The sequence below is a fragment of the Rhipicephalus microplus genome, chromosome 2 (genome assembly GCF_043290135.1).
Source record: "Rhipicephalus microplus isolate Deutch F79 chromosome 2, USDA_Rmic, whole genome shotgun sequence".
NCBI classification, from domain to species: domain Eukaryota; kingdom Metazoa; phylum Arthropoda; class Arachnida; order Ixodida; family Ixodidae; genus Rhipicephalus; species Rhipicephalus microplus.
The window spans coordinates 19,630,236-19,642,987 of record NC_134701.1 but is presented as its reverse complement, the minus strand read 5'-3'; the positions used below and the strand labels follow the sequence as shown (position 1 = coordinate 19,642,987).

The 12,752-nt window shown below is 40.7% G+C and overlaps 1 protein-coding gene and 1 non-coding gene across 6 annotated transcripts in view; both read left to right on the top strand.

Moving 5' to 3' along the window:
- The window catches only part of LOC119169183 (pseudouridine-5'-phosphate glycosidase), a 2,087,124-nt gene that overhangs the window by 1,882,026 nt on the left and 192,346 nt on the right, over positions 1–12,752 (top strand). The gene's annotated exons all lie outside the window — the stretch shown is intronic.
- TRNAT-CGU (transfer RNA threonine (anticodon CGU)) lies at positions 10,388–10,460 on the top strand. The gene has a single exon. It is a non-coding gene; the product is annotated as a tRNA-Thr (tRNA).

Sequence of the window (12,752 nt, the reverse complement as noted above, 5' to 3'; positions counted from 1 at the left end):
ATGCAGATTTTTCCTTCTCTCTTGAGCGGCGCGAGAAACTCAAGAAAACAATTACCTTATACGATAAAGGTAACTATGAGGCCATAAACAAAAAACTCGAAAACTTATTTCCAGTCTTCGAACATAGCTTTCACTCTCGGTCTGTGAACAATAATTGGGAGATTTTAAAAAGTAAGATGAATGAATTAATTAGCAAAATTATCCCCACAACATAATTTCGTAGCACGCCGCAGAAGCCCTGGCTTACAAACAAACTAAAGAGACTAGCGAATAGAAAAAAGCGCCTTTTTCGCGCAGCAAAAGCAATAGAGACGCATGAAGCTTGGGCGAAATAGAACGCAGCGGAAAAAGAATATACTACCGCTATTAGTAACGCAAAATACACGTTTTTGAACCAGCATTTACTAGGCATGCTAACCGATAGCACACGGAAATTCTGGCAGATCGTGAACCCTCGGTCTACCAGCGCCATTCACCTTACTATTGATTACGGTCACATGCTCTCAGATGATCAATGTGCTGATGCTTTTAACAGCACGTTTTAATCTGTATTTACTAATGAATCTAGCATGCCCTCCTCTTCTGTCCCTGTGCGGTAGACATCCTCTATGTGCTCAATTGTTTTTTGCGCAGGTGGTATTTCAAGTGTTATTCAAAACATGAAACTGTCCTCATGAGGTGGCGTCGACGATATCAACTGAAAAGTGTTAAAAAATATCCATGACACCATCACCTCATTTTTGTGCTTAATGTATGCGCGGTCGCTCTTCACAGGCATTCTTCCAGATGACTGGAACAAGGCCAAGGTCGTTTCCATCTACAAATCAGATGATAAGAACTGTCCATTGAACTACCGTCCCATTTCTTTAACGAGTGCCCCGTGCAAAATCATGGAACACGTGATCTACTCTCAGATTGTACACTTTCTAGATTTTAGTAACGTTTTTCACCCCAGCCAGCATGGTTTTTGGAAAGTATTTTCCTGCGAAACACAGTTAGCAATATTTCTTCTCGATCTGCATGCTAACCTTGACAACAGCTTACAAACTGACGCAATCTTTCTAGATTACGCAACGGCATTCGACACAGTACCCCACCAAAGACTAATGCTAAAACTATCTCAGTTAAACTTAGACCGAAGTGTACTAAATTGGGCCAAAGCATTTCTAACTAACCGTTCTTCGTTTGTGCATGTCAATAACAAATCTTCTGCTTACCTCAAAGCAACATGAGGCGTACCTCAATGTTCAGTTCTTGGCCCCCTCCTGTTTCTGATATATATATTAAGGACTTAACCTTCAGCGTATCCTGCAAAATCCGCATGTTTGCAGATGACTGAGTAATCTATCGGACAGTACCTAACACTCATGACCAAAATCTTCTTCAGAACGATCTTAACCACATTCAAGAATGGTGCGATAATTGGCTTCTGTCTCTTAACCCTAACAAATGCAAACTTGTTTCGTTTTGCCGCCGTAAGAATCCTTTCATTTTTTCATATCATATCGCCAACGTCTCTGTACAATCCCAACCATCCTACAAGTATCTAGGTGCCATATTGTATCGTGATCTCACTTGGAATGCGCATAGTACTAATGTCCTTTCATCGGCAAATAAAACTCTGGGCTTCCTGAAGCGTACCTACGTCATGCACCAAAACATGTGAAGTTGCTGGCATATCAGTCCCTCATGAGATCGAAACTCGAATATGCCTCCCCCATATGGAACCCGCCCCAAACATATTTCATTAACGACCCCGAATCTGTCCAAAATCGCGCCGTTTGATTCATTCACTCCCAGTGCTCATACGACATCAGCATTTCATCCTTGACAGCACAATTTGGTTTATCACCCCTCTCTGATCGCCACCGTATCGCCACTCTTTCTCTCTTTCATAATTTAATGCAGTTCCTTACATCCTCCCCCCGGCTTACATTTCACACCACACAAGCCATCCACTTCAAGTGTCCCGTTATCGCAACAGAACTGCCACTTTCTCCGCTTCTTTTTTCCCCCGCGCCGTCAAGGATTGGAACGACCTTCCCTGCTCCATTGTTTCAACCACCTGCCCATCATCCTTTGCGACAAATGTTACAAATCACTTGTGCTGCGAAAATTAACATGCTCAAATGTTCTCTTTTCCTCCCTATGCACTCCCTATGTAATACCCCCCAGTGGGGTGTACAAGGAAATAAAAAATGATAGAATGAATGAATGAATTTTCTTTCCGGTGAGCTTATGTGGAATTCGGGCACGTTAAAGAACCCCAGGTGGTCGAAATTTCCGGAGCCCACCACTACGGCGTCTCTCATAATCATATAGTGGTTTTGGGACGTTAAACCCCACAAATCAATCATTTATGTGGAATTCGGAAATTGATGATGATGTGTGGTGTTTTATGGCGCAAGGGCCAATTGATGGCCAAAGAGCGCCATTTCAATGAGTATAGAGATGCGGACAATGATATGTTGCGTGGCTGTATAGGGGCCTTAAAATTCCTCGCGATAATGCGGGTAAAAACATAAGTATTAAAGACATGACAGTGGCATGATATGCATATTAAAAAGGGTGACAAAGGTTTTGATAATAAAAACATGTAAAAATATTTGGCACTAGCACACTTGTCTCATCAGTGCCCTTGTGTCCAAGGGCTGCGAGGCAAGTGCTTTTAAATGTAATCACAGCAGCAGCGACCTCTCTTGAGAGGTCACGCTACGCAATGCTTGGGTATAATACATGGTAAAAATTAACATCTCTTAAAAAAGCTAACAATGATTTATGGGTGAAAAGTGGTTCCCTACCGACAAACATTGCAAGGTGTAAAGGTATATGTTGTCGGTAGGGTAATGGGAAGTGTTGTCTTCTTAGAGTGTCTAAATCTTTACATTGGATTAAAACGTGAAGAACTGTTAAAACCTCACCACATTTATCACACAATGGTGGATCACCACCGGATAAAAGATGTGTGTGTGTCGTGTATGTGTGCCCTATCCTGAGTCTTGTTAGTGTTACCTCTGTTAGACGTGATTTTGATACTGGTGGCCAATGGCCAAGGTGTGGCTTGATAACGTGTAGTTTGTTTTGTGTGTGTGTATCCCACTTGCTCTGCCAGTAGTCCCTGAGGTTTAGTTTGAGAGACGGCTTAAGATCAAGGGCCGGGATTGATATGGATGTAATGGCGGTGCTCTTATGAACGGATGCAGCGAGCTGATCCGCCCTCACGTTGCCTTGGATCTCACGGTGCCCTGGCTCCCAGCACACAACAACATGTTGTTTGTGTGTGTAGAGTGTGCACAAAATGGAGTAAAGTGAGACAAGGACTGGGTTTTTTTGTTTTTTAAGACTGTGCAGAGCCGTTACCACACTGAGGGAGTCTGTATAAATTACTGCTTTTTGTATTTGTAATTGTTTGATTTGTTTAGCTGCCACCAGTATCGCGTAAGCTTCCGCTGTGAATATACTTGTGCGTGGATGTAGAGGGCCAGCATCTGAAAAGGATGGGCCGACAGCAGCGTAGGACACAGAGGAGTTAGTCTTGGAGGCATCTGTGAAGAACTCAGGACATGTGTATTTGTGTTGAAGTTCGAGAAAGTATGTTCGGATATGGGCAATAGGTGCATGTTTTGTAACCTCTAGGAAAGACACATCGCAGTCTATAGTCTGCCACTGCCACGGTGGCGGGTATGCTACAGGAGCCATTAAACTATGTTCAAGTGACACTTCAGTTTCTTCAGCTAGACACTTCAGGCGAATTGAGAAGGGCTGCCTCATCGAAGGCCTGTTTTGAAACAGTGTTGAGCTCGACAAATCATTAATTGTAGAGTATGAGGGGTGCTTCTTGTCTGCTTTCACCTTAAGGAAATAAACAAAGGACATGTAAGTTCTCTGCAGATGTAGCGACCACTCATTTGACTCAACATAAAGGCTTTCTACGGGGCTGGTGCGAAAAGCACCCGTAGAAAGGCGGATGCCCAAATGGTGCACGGGGTCAAGCATCTTCAAGGCACTTTGAGTGGCAGACTGATAGACAACGGCCCCATAATCTAAGCGGGTACGAATAAGGCTTCTATAGAGGTTCATGAGGCATTGCCTATCACTACCCCACGTAGTACGTGACAACACTTTTATAACATTCATGGCTTTTAAACATTTTGTTTTTAAATACTTGATGTGCGATACGAAGGTCAACTTGTTGTCCAAGATTAAGCCTAAGAATTTGTGCTCGGCTTTGACGGACAGACGTTGCCCGTTCAGCCGAATGTCAGGTTCAGAGTGCATGCCTCTCTTTCGAGAGAACAAGACACACGTGCTTTTTTGTGGGTTAAGTCGAAATCCGTTTTCGTCTGCCCATTTGGAGACCTTATTTAAACACATCTGGACCTGCCGCTCACACATGGCTAAGTTGCATGACTTGAAGCCAAGCTGAACGTCGTCGACATATGTACAATAGAACATCATGCGGGGAATGGACAAGTGCAAAGAATTCATTTTGATGATAAAAAGTGTGCAACTAAGCACACCACCTTGTGGCACACCTGTTTCCTGGACAAATGTTTGGGAGAGCACACTGCCTAGACGGACACGGAATGTCCGGTTTGACAGGTAACTTTCGATTATATGAAACATTCTTCCGCGCACACCAAGGTGGGACAGGTCTCTTAGAATTCCGAAACGCCATGTTGTATCATACGCCTTTTCGATATCGAGGAACACAGAGAGAAAATGTTGTCTATGGACGAAGGCGTCTCTTATCTGTGCCTCGATACGAACGAGGTGGTCTGTGGTGGATCTACTTTCTCGAAACCCGCACTGAAATGGGTCGAGCAAATTGTTTGTTTCAAGAATATGTAGAAGTCGGCAGTTTATCATTTTTTCGAATACTTTGGACAAGCAGCTTGTAAGTGCAATAGGCCTATAACTTGAAGCTAAAGAAGGGTCCTTGCCCTCTTTCAAAATGGGAATAATAATCGCCTCTTTCCAGGAGGTAGGGATAGTGCCAGAAAACCAGATAGCATTGTATAAACAAAGTAAGGTTTTTCGTGTTTCGGCTGGTAGGTTTTTTAACATTTCATACACCACACGGTCAGAACCTGGGGCAGAAGTACTGCAGGAGTTTAGAGATGTTCGGAGCTCAGCTAGGCTGAAAGCTTGGTTATATGCCTCGTATCTAGTGGGTTTATGTTCTAGTTTCTGCTTTTCTATTCTTGTTCTGTATTTTTGGAAAGTGTCAGTATAGTGGGATGAGCTGGATACCCGTTCAAAGTGTGCACGGAGGAAGTTTGCCTGATCTTCCAAGGTATCACCCTGAGTGTTTACGAGTGGAAGTATGGAACCCGCCCCAAACATATTTCATTAACGACCCCGAATCTGTCCAAAATCGCGCCGTTTGATTCATTCACTCCCAGTGCTCATACGACATCAGCATTTCATCCTTGACAGCACAATTTGGTTTATCACCCCTCTCTGATCGCCACCGTATCGCCACTCTTTCTCTCTTTCATAATTTAATGCAGTTCCTTACATCCTCCCCCCGGCTTACATTTCACACCACACAAGCCATCCACTTCAAGTGTCCCGTTATCGCAACAGAACTGCCACTTTCTCCGCTTCTTTTTTCCCCCGCGCCGTCAAGGATTGGAACGACCTTCCCTGCTCCATTGTTTCAACCACCTGCCCATCATCCTTTGCGACAAATGTTACAAATCACTTGTGCTGCGAAAATTAACATGCTCAAATGTTCTCTTTTCCTCCCTATGCACTCCCTATGTAATACCCCCCAGTGGGGTGTACAAGGAAATAAAAAAATGATAGAATGAATGAATGAATTTTCTTTCCGGTGAGCTTATGTGGAATTCGGGCACGTTAAAGAACCCCAGGTGGTCGAAATTTCCGGAGCCCTCCACTACGGCGTCTCTCATAATCATATAGTGGTTTTGGGACGTTAAACCCCACAAATCAATCAATTATGTGGAATTCGGAAATTAACACAATTGAGCACTGCAGGGCAGCACATGATACCATGCACAAGCTTGTAAAGAAAGAAAAGATCAACGCGATTTAGTCAGCAGCAAAGTGATGGCACTGATAATGATTTAGCAGGGTTGGAACGAGATCCAGAGTCATTTGTTTGTTTGTTTGTTTCCCTTGACTCGTGGCTCACACCCACTCAAGGGTATTGGCCAAGAGAGCGTAGTGCGTTTTTGTCTGTGAGCATTATAACTATGTGTGTTGGATTTGAATTTTAATGTGACTAATGTAAGGAAGACCACATCAAAAGACAGCAAACGAAAAAAAGAAAAAAAAACCGGAAGAGTCAAGTATAGAATTTTTGAGATTTCAGGGGTTGTGACGACCACTCTATCACCTCACTATTTAGAATTTTTTCGGTAATAATTAACAATTATTTGATTGAAGGTCACAAAGGTATACGTTTGGATGCCTGAATATAATCGCAAACGACATTGAAAGCATCCTTGTTGCAATGTCCCAAAACTGAGGCACCAAACCTTGGTTGCGTTTTCACCGTCAATGTAACGCCTATTTTACGAAATGGAACAATGAGAAGCCTTTTTCAAAGTATAGCGTATCGGTGACAATACAGAGCTGTTTCTAGCGAAATGATCGTTGCAAATGACGATGATGATGATACTCCTTGGATCATTGGCACCTACGCACTCTGGGGGGTCGGCCATGAGTTGGGAGGATCATGCATACTGAATTTATGATTATTATTTAGTAAGAGCTAAAGTTATTTGTAGATGATTTTTCAATGTAACGTTATTATGAATATTTGTAATTTTAGGTCACACTATTTTGTGTAATCTACCAGAGACTGAAGATCTTTTGACTAGGAAGGCTGAATAAAGAATTGTTAGTAGTTGATGTACCTACCAAATCTATTCGAGTCACACATAAACTTTTCGACAGCTTTGAAAATATTTTTGTCTGAGTGCCCAAGCGCAAAGGCCCCAAATGGTAACAGAATGGCCGAAGTAACCGGTAGACCACATTGCCGCAATATAATTTCGATACTTTTTCTGTGTAAAGAAAATAGTCGGCAGCTCAACAAGAAGTGTTCGATAGTTTCGAGTTCGTTGCATTATGAGCAAGAAGGGGAGACTGCCAAACCCGCTCTGTGCATGTAAAAATTTAGATTTCGAATTCTACAACGCATTTTGGCTGATGCAAAATACTTAAGAATTTTTTGTGGACTTGCTCAATGACGTTGCTGCTGGAATTAGGAATGCAATTCCAGATCACAGATGCATACTCAAGTTGAGGAAGACATAGCGCGGTGTACAATTGTTGGAAGGACACTGGAGAACGGAATTCTGTAGACATTCTGCAAACACAGCTTTGGGTGCGAGGACGCCGCAAAACAGCGCGCTTAGCGTGAGCAGAAGATTGTGAGGTGCAATCAAAAAGAACATCTAGATCATAAATCTCACCTACATTACACAACAAAACAGAATTGACAGAATATAAAAATGTCACACTAGATATTTTTTGGGTGAAACTTATTACCTTGGTTTTTAAAATATTTAGGAAGAGGTTATTGCTCCTGCGCCATTCATAAAAAGAACACAAATCAGATTGCAGCTAGCGACAATTCATACCTGAGCGAATTTCCTTAAATATCTTTATGTCATCGGCATGCAAACGAAAAGAAGAATTTTGATTGACAGAAGAAACATCATTACCATAAATGAAAAAAAGGAGTGGGCCCAGTACCGACCCTTGAGGACCCCACTAGTAGCTTTATACAAAGAGGACGTTAATAATAATAATAATAATAATAATAATAATAATAATAATAATAATAATAATAATAATAATAATAATAATAATAATAATAATAATAATAATAATAATAATAATAATAATAATAATAATAATATATTATTATTATTATTAGGTTCCTTATTTTTCACATGGGCGATGAGGGAGGCTGGGAGAAAACGCTGACAATCAGCTTGACTAGCTCCGGCCCCCCGAATTTAAACTTTGTAGCGTTCGCAACAAACTGTGCTGCACACAAGAAGGAATCGGAAAGCAAAAAACTTACAGCGATGAAATATAATATTATAAAGGACACAATCATTGACAATGTGAATGAACGAAACAAATGAACAGCAACAAAACTTAAATAAAGTGAGAAAGACACACAAATATCACTAACAATACAATGCATATTCTTGGAAATATGAAGTAGTACATCAACGTGCACATCACTTACACAAAAAAAAGAACATCCGAAACTAGGGAATCTAGTGTGGAAAAGAAAAACAAATAAAAGAACACACTATGCTTTAGAGTGGCATCGGTATATTTTGCCCTATTCTAGACTGGTCTTTTTCCCTTCGAACTCCAGATTCCACGCCTATCTTTATTGCAGAATTTTTAGCCATAGTATGGGCCCTTCCAAAACTGCCACAACAACGAATTCCGCCGTAATAATAACAGACTCCTTGTCGGTCTGCAGTGCGCTCATGGCATCCGGTGGTTTGAAAGCATTAGGTGAATTCAACTCCCCAGTACCGAATCACTTAACCCAGTTGCGATTAGTATGAATGCGGGGGCATACAGACATAACTTTAAATGAAACAGCTGATGCACTAGCGAAAGTGGCGTTAGACGGACCAGCTATCAATATTAGTTCTACAACAGCCTTTAGAGTAGCCTCTGGATGTGGGAGGCAATAGATTAAAGCGAGAATTCTTTACACCATCTTTAAAAATTTCTCTGGATTTCGACCATCTAATGACCCCTGGAAAACTTCCTCATGCCATAACCGATGCCTGGAAGTTTTTATTACTCAATTACGCTGTCGTATTCCTCCATTAAATTTCTATTTGTTTAGAGCAGGCTTGACTCCCTATCCACTTTGTTCTTTGCGTGAAGAAGAGGAAACTGTGGAGCACTTTTTTATCTCTTGTAAAAAGTTTTCAACATTAGGAAAGGTATCACTAGAAATACCATTACGAATCCTTTGCTTAGCTTTGACAACGTCAAATTTACTATCATTAGGTGCTCATACCTTAGGGCACAGCAACGAGAAAGTGTGTGCGGCCGTGCAAGATTTATTGTACAGTCTAAGAGATTTACCTAATCACCTCAATGCAAAAAGGTTCACAGTTAACCTATGTAGGCTATTGAAAAATTTTCTTCGATATAAATTATTTATTGGTCAGTCAGTAGGAACTAATCTATCATTTTTTTTCTCCAAAATACTTTACGAAAACCAACATTTCTGTTAGTTTTCCTTTCGCTAGTAATTAATTATATACATTCGTTTTTCTGTTGGTAAGCTACCCGATTCCTGGCCGATCTCGCAAGGTGGGTGTGAGCCACGAGTTTAGGATCTACATCTACATCTACAGATATATGAAGAAGCGTATCCTTAAAGAACATTACATAATATGTCGAAACACGCATAAAAGTGAGATTTATTTGCAAGGCCAATAAAATAAAAAAAGTTGTATAACACTTGAGAAGAAAGCACAAAACTGTTCTGTTAATGACATTTCTGGTGCAATGATTGTGCAGCTACGCAAGTTTAGCAGCTGCGGAAGCCTACGTCTAAGCATTTGTATCCCGTAATTGGTGCGACATAGAGATACATTCCAAGTCCCTGGATGACGAACTGAATATGGCAGTATCCACCTTTCTAAGCAAGCTCATTGACCGAGAAAACGGTCAATAATTTTTATTTCTGCTTTGTATACTACGAAGAGGCGGTAACAATACACACATGAAATTTCTAATCTATGATGTTTACGAAATAGCAGTGATGAGTAATGATCGAAAGACACGTTGTATACTAGAAATGAGTTCAGTGTAAAGCCACAACGTGGCGGAAGGATTAAGAATTTGATATCTTATAATTCTTATTCCTGAAGGAATAAGTATAAAAAAGAATATATATATATGTAGGTATATATATATATATATATATATATATATATATATATATATATATATATATATATATATATATATATATATATATATATGTATATATGTATGTATGTATGTATATATGTATGTATGTATATATATGTATGTGTGTATATATGTATGTATGTATGTATATATGTATGTATGTAGGTATATATACATATGTAGGTATATATATATATGTAGGTATACACTTCTTTCCCTTATTTCATTGAACGAGGGTCTCGTACTGGCAGACTTGGTGTGTTTAGGTTGTGTCAGAGGGACAATTAATCAGCTGCCCGCTCATAATAAGTTCACGTGCTACGTGACGCCAAACATGCGCATAAGAGTGTTTTCACACTCGTTGTTTGGCTTATAGATGGCGCTGACTGTCGCTCCTACTTCTAAATTCACAGATAAACCCAAAAAAGTGGATGGAGGGAGGGCCGCTGTGATAGCTCAGTGGTTAGAGCATCGAACGCGTAATTCGAAGGTCGTAGGTTCGATTCCTGCTCACAGTTGGTAATTTTTTCATCCACTTTTCTTTCTTCTTATTTACATTCCATTGGTTTTAATAACTTCCCCTGTACATTCCTTGGCATTACTGTCTGTTATATCTCATTAATATTGTGTTAAAACACGGAAAAACGAGCCCTTAGGTATACACTTCTTTCCCTTATTTCATTGAACAAGGGTCTCGTACTGGCAGACTTGGTGTGTTTAGGTTGTATCAGAGGGACAATTAAACAGCTGCCCGCTCATAATAAGTTCACGTGCTACGTGACGCCAAACATGCGCATAAGAGTGTTTTCACACTCGTTGTTTGGCTTATTGATGGCGCTGACTGTCGCTCCTACTTCTAAATTCACAGAGAAACCCAAAAAAGTGGATGGAGGGAGGGCCGCTGAGATAGATAGCTCAGTGGTTAGAGCATCGAACGCGTAATTCGAAGGTCGTAGGTTCGATTCCTGCTCACAGTTGGTAATTTTTTCATCCACTTTTCTTTCTTCTTGTTTACATTCCATTGGTTTTAATAACTTCCCCTGTACATTCCTTGGCATTACTGTCTGTTATATCTCATTATATTGTGTTAAAACACGGAAAAACGAGCCCTTAGGTATACACTTCTTTCCCTTATATATATATATATATATATATATATATATATATATATATATATATATATATATATATATATATTGAATGAACTTGCTGATAGCACGTTTGAAAAGGATATCGTATTTACTAACGTTTCGGCTGTGCCACGTCCTTCGTCATATATATATATATATATATATACATATATATATATTCAGCGAGTGTCTTCTGTGAATCCAGTGATGAATAGAAATTGGCTTGAGGGGACAAACGTGCGAAAACTTTTATTGCTCCTACGTTTCGGCCAGGGTCCGGCCTTCGTCAGGGAATACATTGCAAATGTCAACGTGCTGCTTATATACATTGGGGGCCCCCAACACGTGTCTATTTAATATCAAATGTCACATATATGACAGTGGCACACAAATCAACATGCGAAAGAGCATGATGTGATAATGACAAGACTATATCACGAAATGATAACATACAGTGAAGTCTGCGCAGCAAAAAAGGGCGTTTTTCACAGTCACGGAAAGGATCAACATAACAAGGGTGATAATGTACCACGAATGCATTTAACAATATTGCGTTAAAACAACTCGATGAACTAACAAGAAACATAGGTAAACAACCAGCAGCCGGACCCCGGCATCAGAAATGTCTAGCCATAATTTAGAACGTTGGAATGACATGCTGGGGAAAGCTTCTTTGGACCTTACCCGCATTGTAATCAAACATTACAGCTCATTGGCAAAGAACTTAAGCAACCAAGAACGACAGTTACGAAGCGCCCATTCAATTAGTTCCGACGAACGCATTTTGCTTCAAGATTACGAACAAAGAAAGCGATTAGAAATCCAAGCAAGGAAATCTGCAAAGATGGTTCGCGATAACGTTCTACCTTCACCGCTACCAGCACTCTCGTCCACCGGCGCTTCAAATATATCTGGTCAGGCTATTGATAATGAGAACCAGTTTACTAACATTATCAATATTTCGAACATCACACTTACAAACCCTGAAATGTCTCTTCTTTCTCGTGGTCTCAACTTCTGTCCGGCAACTGGCAGGTACAATGAATTTCAGCTCGTAAAGGACCTTGACGACTTCGCGCGGAACATGAGACTACGTGAATTTTTTCATAAACGATCCTCATCCAACAGCGTGTCATCCAGTAAACTTTGGACACCACCGGTACAACGTGACAAGACCCTTGATATGTACATTTCAGCTGTCCAACACGATATTCTTGAAGCATATAACCAGAAAAATTCTTTCAAACACAACTTGACCTCAAATGAAAGGAAAGCCATTAGGACATTGCAGAACCGTTCAGACATTGTTATCAAGCCCGCTGACAAAGGCGGTGCAGTAGTGGTAATGAATACCTCCGACTATATCACTGAAGCATTGAGACAGTTAGGTGACACTGCATACTATAGGCAGCTCAGTCACGACCCAACTGAGGACTTCAAACGTATTATTGCCGAGGCCCTTGGGGAACTTTTACAAAAAGGGTGCATCAGTAAAAAGACGATGGAATCACTAATACCGCTTAGTCCTGTTGCAGGAAGGTTTTATTTATTACCGAAGGTGCACAAACCAAATAACCCCGGTCGTCCAATAGTTTCGGTTATTGGTACGGTTACTGAACCTCTTTCCGGCTACATTGACGCTCTTATCAGAGTAATTCCCGCCTCCTTTCCCTCGTATCT